We start from the raw sequence: 8,011 nt of genomic DNA, 5'->3' as shown, positions 1-8,011 counted from the left end.
GGAAACCTGGCAGTAGGTCTCGCGGGGTTAAGGAGCGCTCCTTGCCCTGGGCGTCCTAAGGGCTGGTGACTGGGGCAGTGGCAGCCGCACCCTCCTGCGTGCTGGAGAGAGCTGGGAAGTCTGCCCGTCCTAAGCCCTCTCACTTCCCCAGGGCCTGTGGTCCGCAGGGCGGGGCGGGAGTCCAGTGAGTGCTGGTGGAATTAAGGAAGGACCACAATTGGACGCGGAGGAAGTTTGGAAACCACATGTGGTGACAGACCCGCAGCCTGGTTGCAGAGTTGGTGGCTTGCCACCTTTGGACCAGAGTGTCCCTATTGGGGTCTCAGGCTCCTCTGATGTGAGGAGGGGTGGATATTGGGGGGGTGTGTGCTAATGTGAAGCTCAGGGAAGCCCTGTTTGTCTGGGGCTGCCTGGCCTGCTGGACTGGCCCTACTTCTCTGGATAATGCCCCCTTGGGTCCCTCCCTCCGGGGCACATGTTCAGGGGAGCTGCAGGGCAGCCTGGGCAATCTGACAGGCCTGGATTTGCGGCCCACCAGGGCATTTCCTGGCTTGGTAGCCCTGGACCAGCTGCCTGTTCTCTCTGTGCTCCACCTCCATGTCCTCCTCCTGGCAGGGCTGATGCAAGGACTCAGGAGATAAATGTGGTGGGCCCTAGTGGAGAGGGCCAGCCAGGGCGGGGCCCCTGGCCACCCAGGTGGAAGAAATGGTGTTCTCTGAGGGGCCCCCACCTTGGGTCAGCACCTTCCCCTGTTGTCCATGTGACCACTTCTCAGATGCTGGCTTGGGTGCTGGGGTCCATGGTGCTTAGTGGGGCCAGGCGGTCCGCAACAATGGCACCTGGTGGCAGTTGCATTTTTTTATGATGTTTTCCCCTCTGCCAGCTGCTTGGCCCTCAGCAGCTCAGGGAGAGCGGTTGGTTCAGCTGGGGGGTGCTGGGTTTTGGCCTTCTGTACAGCTTTAACGCATTCTGTGTGGGGGAAGCGTGTGTATTCTAGGTTTGCAGAAATAAATGTATTTCAAAGCGTCACTGTGTCCCCGAGGCTGGCTGTCCTTTTCTTCTGGGGCTCATCTCTGTGGCATTTCCTTCCCAAGCTCATCACAAGAGTGGGCAAGGGTGGCAGGTAGCGAGGTCCTTGCTCTGGGCTGCTTCCCAGTCCCAGTCCTACCTCTGGCCCTCTGGTCTCCGGAGAATCCTCCAGCCCCTGCTTGGATGGGCTGAGTCTGCCCCCAGCTTTCTTGTTGCTGGGGAGGGGGCTCAGACAACTGGATCTGACCTCCTAAGCCAGGCCTCTGGGGCTTCAGGTGTTGCTGCCTCAAGGAGGCAGGCTGGGGTGGCCTCAAGGGGGTCCCAGTTCCAGCCGTCTCCAGTCTGCTTCCTGCCTCACCTGACGAAGCCCCCCTGCTTGCTCCTGTTCATCCCCAGTTAGAGGCCATGGGCCGGCCCTGGGGACCTGGCATGGGAATGGGCCAAGGGAATGGCTGAGGGGCTGAGGAGAGAGGGCCCGCTCCCACCCTGCCGCCCCCTCCCTTGGCACAGGGGGCTGAGAGTCAGTGGCGGGTCCAAACCCCAGGACTACCAGTACAAGCAAGCAGCCTTGGCCAGTGCCTCAAGCTCTGGGAGTGCCTTTGTTCTCCTGCAAAGAGGGCAGTGGGGCTCCCTGGAGGGGCCACTGAGACTGTGCAACCAATCCCCGAGCATCTGGGGCAGAGCTAGACCCATCATAGACACCAGTACTGCATCATGGTGGGAAGATTGGTGGGCTCACTGGAGGGTCCTCATTGCAGCCAGGGTCTTGGAGGGTCCGTGGAAGGCCTCGGGTGGCCATGGGGAGGGGCCTCACAACAGGCCCCTTTGTCCCTAGAGCTGTGAGGAGGGCAGGCAGCTCTTCCTGCAGAGACCAGACTTGTGCTTCCTGGCACCCCAGTCTCTCTGTACCTTTCAGTCAGGCAGAGGATGCGGAGGGTCCCCTGTGTCCACTCCGTCTGGTGATGGAGTTGCCACACACTATCTGGCCACCTCCCGCCCCACACCCAGGTCTCCTTTCCCAGCAGCCTCCCTGGGCTGCGGACTTAAGAGGCAGTTCTGTCCAGGGAGCGTGGACAGAGATGACTGCAGGTCCTCATACTCGGCCTCCTCTGCCTCTGAGCAGAGCCAGGAGGCTGCCAGAGCCGCTCTGCTGAGTACAGGGAGGGCCACAACCCGGGGCACAGCGAGGCTTCCCTGGGTGACTGACCGTGAGTCTGCCGAGGTCTGCTGGGGTTTTCTGGGGTTAGCATTGAAAGTCCAGAGACAGGATGGGAGCCCAGGGTAAGGACCCGGTACTCCTGCCCTTCACCACCCGGGCCACATTCCAGCCTGTCCTTCCTTCCCATGGAGAAATGAAGCTTCTCACTTAATAAAGCCACTGCTGCTCTGGTGTCTGCTCGAGTTGCTCAGCCAGTCGGCTAAGTCAGGGTTCCCAGGCTGCGGCCGCTGACTCACAGTGGGGCTCATAAGGAGCAGAGGCCCAGGCTCCGGGAACGTGGATGGGCTGAGTCTGCCTCTATGCGAGTCCCAGGAGAGTCTGGTGAATGTCCAAGGCTGAGGGCCACCGTCTCCAACAGCAAACTCCAGCCAGGGAAGGGAGTTAGGAAAAGCAAGGGGGCAGGACCCTGCACTGGTGGCTTTTGGAGAGGCCCCGTGCCTCCTAGTCCAAGTGGAGCAGGAGTCCAGAGCAGAAACTCCCTCCCAGCCCCTGCACCCCTCCCAGGGTAGCCCAAGCATGACACAGGGGCATCCACACTCCGGCCCCCACTGCACCGGTGACCCTACAGGGCTCTGGTCTGCAGGAGGCCCGTACAGGTGTGGGCAGGGTCTCATTCTATCATGCCCAGAGTGGAGATGGTCAAAGGATGGCTCCTCACTGTCTGCCTCCTTGGTGGCTTGGGGAAGCCTGTGGAGGAACATCTGTCCACTCTGGTGGGCAATGGGGCCAGCTGTGACTGGCTTCCTGAGCATCTGCTTGGGGTTCTGAGAGCTGTGGCAGAGGACCAGGAAGAGGTGGGAGGTGCCCAAGGAAGTGACCTGGCCTGAGCCTTCTATCTTGGGGGCCCTTTTCTACTTGCTGTGGCAGGCTGGCCGCAGGCTTTCCGCGAGACACATGGTTCAAGCATGCAACCCCCCTAAGAGTAATCTGGCCCTGGGTGATTCTTCCCACAGGTCCCCTCCTGCCCACTTCTTTGTTGGAAGTTTTTTTTTTTTTTTTTTTTAAAGTTATAGTTGGACACAATACCTTCATTTTTATTTATTTATGTGGTGCTGAGGATTGAACCCAGGGTCTCACACATGCGAGACAAGTGCTCTGCCACTGAGCCCTAGCCCCACCACTGTTGGAAGTCTTTTTAACTGCAAATTCCATTGTCTTTACTAGTACAGGACTACTTAGTTTATCTATTTCTCCTCCAGTGAACTTTTTGAGGAGTTTGTTTCTTTTAAGAGATTTCCCAGGATGTCAAATTTGTTGGCATAGAGTTGTGTGTGACACTCCATTTCTCTCTGGTAACCTCTGTAGACTCTACAGCAATGTCCCACATCCTATTCTTGATATTAGTGACACATGTTTTCTCTTTTTCCTTGATCAGTTTGTCTAAAAGTTTATCATCATCACTGATCTTCTGAAAGAGCCAACTTTGGGTTTTATTGATTTTCTCCGTTACTTTTCTGTTCCCTACTTCACTGATTTCCACTCTGATCTTTACTGTTTCTTGTCTTTGGGTTTTATTTACTCTTTTTTTTCTAGTTCCTTTTCTAAAACTTTATTTACTTGACATCTAAAAGTCTTATGTATTTGTTTAGCTTGTTTTTAAATAGATTGTGGAATGGCTAAATCAAACTACTAACAGATAGATCACTTCACATTTATAGATTTTTTTTTTCGTGGTGAGAACAATTAAAATCTATTCTCAACATATTGTCATTAACCCTTGTTATTAACATTGTATGTTTCACAATATTGAACTTGAACTTATCCCTCCTAATTTTTTTTTAAATATTTTGGCTGACATCTCCCCAACTTCTTTTCCTAGTATGTTAAGGTAGACGCTGAAGTCTTCCATATACTACCTTTCTTCTTTTATAATGTAGACATTTTAGTGCTACAAATTTATCTCTAAGAATTGATTTAACTTTATAATACAAATTTAGGCATACTTTTCTTTCACATTTAACCCATTCAAAATACTTGCCAATTATTTTAAATTTATTTATTTTAAATTTCTCTTTGACTTTGGATTACCTAGTGGTGCATAATTTATTTGCAAAATATTTGGGAATATCTTTCTGATACTGATTTTTAAATTTAATTCTATTATGAGTAGAGACTATACTCTTTAAGTAATTTTAATTTATTTGATTTATTTTATGGCCCATAAAATGGTCTGTCTTGGTAAGTGTTCTGTGTATCTATTCTGCTGTCATTGGGTGTATTGCTCTCTATATAGATGATCTTCAACTTCCAATGGCTTAACTTATGACTTTCTGAATCTATGATGAGAGCTAGGGTTGTGGCTCAGTGGTACAGTGCTCATTTCACATGTCTGGGGCACTGGGTTCAATCCTTAGCACCACATAAAAATAAATAAAATAAAGGTATTGTGTCCATCTACAACTGAAAGAAATTATGATGGGTTGATCAGGGTATTTAAATGTATTTTCAACTTATTCTACTTTTGAATTACAGTGGGTTTATCAGGAGGTAACCCCCCTCATAATTTGAAAGACATCTGTGTGTCAGGCTGGGTTGGTTGATGTCCAAGTTGTTGGTTGGTTGGTTGTTGTCCAAGCCAACAATATCCTTGTGATTTTCTGTCTGGTTATTAGAAGAAGTCTCCAACTGCAATTGTGGATCTGCCTATTTGTAGTTTTGAAGTCTCCAACTGCAATTATGGATCTGCCTATTTCTCCTTTCAGTTCTATCCACTTTTGCTTTATGTATTTTGAAGCTTTATTATTTGGTGAATAAACATTTATAATTGCTTTGTCCTCTTCTTGAAATAAGCTTTTTCTCCTTGATCAGATTCTTTACTCTGAAACTTAACTTTTTGTTTCTAATATAGCCACTCCATCTTGCTTTTGAATAGTCAGTGTGGCATTTCTTTTCTATCTTTTTTTCTGTTAACATATTTCTTTCTTCACATGATTCAAGTTATAATCCTTCAATCTTGTGATATAAGGTTTTAGATGCATTTTCTTTTAGGTAGCACATACTTGGATCTCATTCTTTTATGCAGTCACAGTCTCTGCCTTTTAAGTAGGATGTTTAGGTCATTTACATTTACTGTGATTACTGATACTTTTGGATTTTAATCTATCATCTTATTCTTCTTTTTAAATAATGTTGATACTAGTCTCAAGATTTTTATTTAGTTGTAGATGAACACACAGTATCTTTATTTGTTTTTATGTGGTGCTGAGGATTAAACCCAGTGCCTCACACATGCGAGGCAAGTGCTTTACCACTGAGCTACAGTCACAGCTCCTATCATCTTCTTTGTTTTCTTTTTTTCCTCATCTGTTATTTGTTCTTTCTGTTTCCTTTTTTTGGTCTTCTTTTGGATTGATTTATTTTGTGATCACATTTTATTTTCTTTATTGCTTTATTAGCTACATTTCTTTGCTGGGTTCTCTCATTGGATATACAGTCATATGTTGTTTAACAACAGGGACATATTCTGAGAAATGCCTCCTAGGTAATTTCATTGTGCAAACACTATAAAATATCCTTAAAGCAAATAATACAGTTATGATGTTACTAGGTGATGTACTATTATGGGACCACCTTTGTGCATTCAATCTGTCATCAATGGAATGTCATTATGTAACATATGTGTCTATAATGTACATCATTAACTTACCATATTCTATTGTCAAGTAACATGCCATTTATGTATAATATATAAATTTATGTATAGTTATATAAAAGACTTACATGTGGGTGCAGAGGTGCACACCTGTAGTACTGACTACTCAGGAGGCTTAGGCAGAAGGATCAAAAGTTTGAGACCAGCCTATTTGTCAAAATAAAATAAAAAGGACTAGGAATTAGCTCAGTTGTAGAGCACTCACCTAGCATGCATGAGGCCCTGGTTCAATTTCTAGTATATGTAGAGACAAACAAACAAAAACAATAATGAAGTAAAAAAAAAAATCCTTACAAATATATAATAGTATATTTCCACCCCCAGGTTTTGTGCTATTGTTATTTTTTATTTCATTTCTACATGTTATAAACAGCACAATATGGTGTTATTTTTGACTTAGTCAATTATCCCCCATCCCCAGCCTACTGGGGATTGAACCCATGGTCCTGCACATGGTAGGCAAGCGCTCTATCACTGAGCTCTTTTTATTTTTTATTTTGAGACAGAGTCTCTGTATTAATCTGTTTTTTTTGTTGCCATGACAAAATACCTGACCAGAACAATTTTTCAGGAGGAAAAGTTTATTTGGGGCTCAGAGCTTCAGTGGTTCAGTTGGTTGGCTGTATTGGCCTGGGCCTGAAGTGAGCCAGAATATCATGGTACAAGGGAATGGTGGAGTTCATAGTGACTGGCATGAGGAGAGAGAGAGAGAGAGAGAGAGAGAGAGAGAGAGAGAGAGAGAGAGAGAGAGAGATAGGTAGGTAGAGGGAGGGAGGGGGAGGGTGGGAGAGGGAGAGAGAGAGAGTAGGAGAGAGAGGGAGGAGCCCATCACTTCACCTCCGGCATTAACATAGGAGCTTTCAGGGACACCTCATATCCAAACCCTAAGTTGTAGCCTCAAAAATGTGTTCCTTCTGCTTCAGCCTCCACGTAGCTGGGATCACAGGTGTGCCGTTGGCCTGGCATCAGTTCTCTTTTTAAGAGATGTGAAAATATGAAAGACAGTCTCTGCTGGCTGGCTTACTTGCCACTTTGGGTGCTCTTACCTCCTTTGTGGGGATCAGACTCCCCCTGGTGTCACTTGCTTAGAGAACTGCTGCAACACGTCTTGTGGTACAGGTTTGCCGGAGAGGAATTCACTTGACTGTTTAACCTGTGGTCTGGGGACACATTGTCACTGGCCATAGGTTTCCAGGTTGCAGAGCATCTTCTTTCACTGCCCTGCAGTTGTCCCCTTGTCTGTGGCTTGCGTCATTTCTGATGAGACCCCCACGGTCATCCTTGTCTTCCTTCCTCGGTCCATTCATGCCTCCCTTCCCGCCTGCCCATAGGTTGCCTTCTTCTCATCATCACTGAAACTTTCTTCTGTGTATTAGTGGTCTTCTTTACGGCTCTGGTGACTCGGGTTCACTAAGTTCTCAAATCTGTGGGTTCACTATTTTTATTAAATTTACAAAGTTCTCAGTCATCACCTCTTTAAACCCGGCCCAATATGGTGTTATTTTTGACTCAGTCAATTATCCCCCCCTCCCCCGGTCCATTACTGGGGGTTGAACCCATGGTCCAATTTATAAATCCCTAGTGCCCTTCTGGGATTCCAATCGCATGTGTATTAGGTCAATTAAAGCTGTCTCAAAGATCACTGGCAGTCTTGGTGTCTCCTTGTCTCATGTTGGAGAATTTCTAGTTCTATATCAATAATGGCTTTTTGTGAAGGGTCTAATTTGCTATCAGTTCCACTGTCTTTTCCATGCTGGGCATGCCATTTGTCATCGCTGGGAGTTTGATTGAATCTGTTTTATAGATTCTGTTTTACATATTCTATCTTTTTGGACATGTTGAAATTAGCTATAACACGGTTTTAGTGTTCTTGTCTGTTAATTCTTATCATGGGCTTCATTTCTGGGTCTGTTTCTATTGACTGATTTTTCTCCTCGTCATGTGTTTTTCTGTTTCTTTGCATGCCCGGTTGTTGTTTATTGGCTTCTAAACATTGTTGGGTGCTGGGTAATTTTGTTTCTTATAATACTTTTCTGGGACATGGTTAAGTTACTTGTAAATAGTTCGACCCTTGGGAAAGTTGTTTTTGCTTTTTTAGGTGGTGCTAGTTA

The sequence above is a fragment of the Callospermophilus lateralis genome, chromosome 3, assembly GCF_048772815.1.
Source record: "Callospermophilus lateralis isolate mCalLat2 chromosome 3, mCalLat2.hap1, whole genome shotgun sequence".
NCBI lineage: Eukaryota > Metazoa > Chordata > Mammalia > Rodentia > Sciuridae > Callospermophilus > Callospermophilus lateralis.
This window is presented reverse-complemented; position numbering follows the sequence as displayed.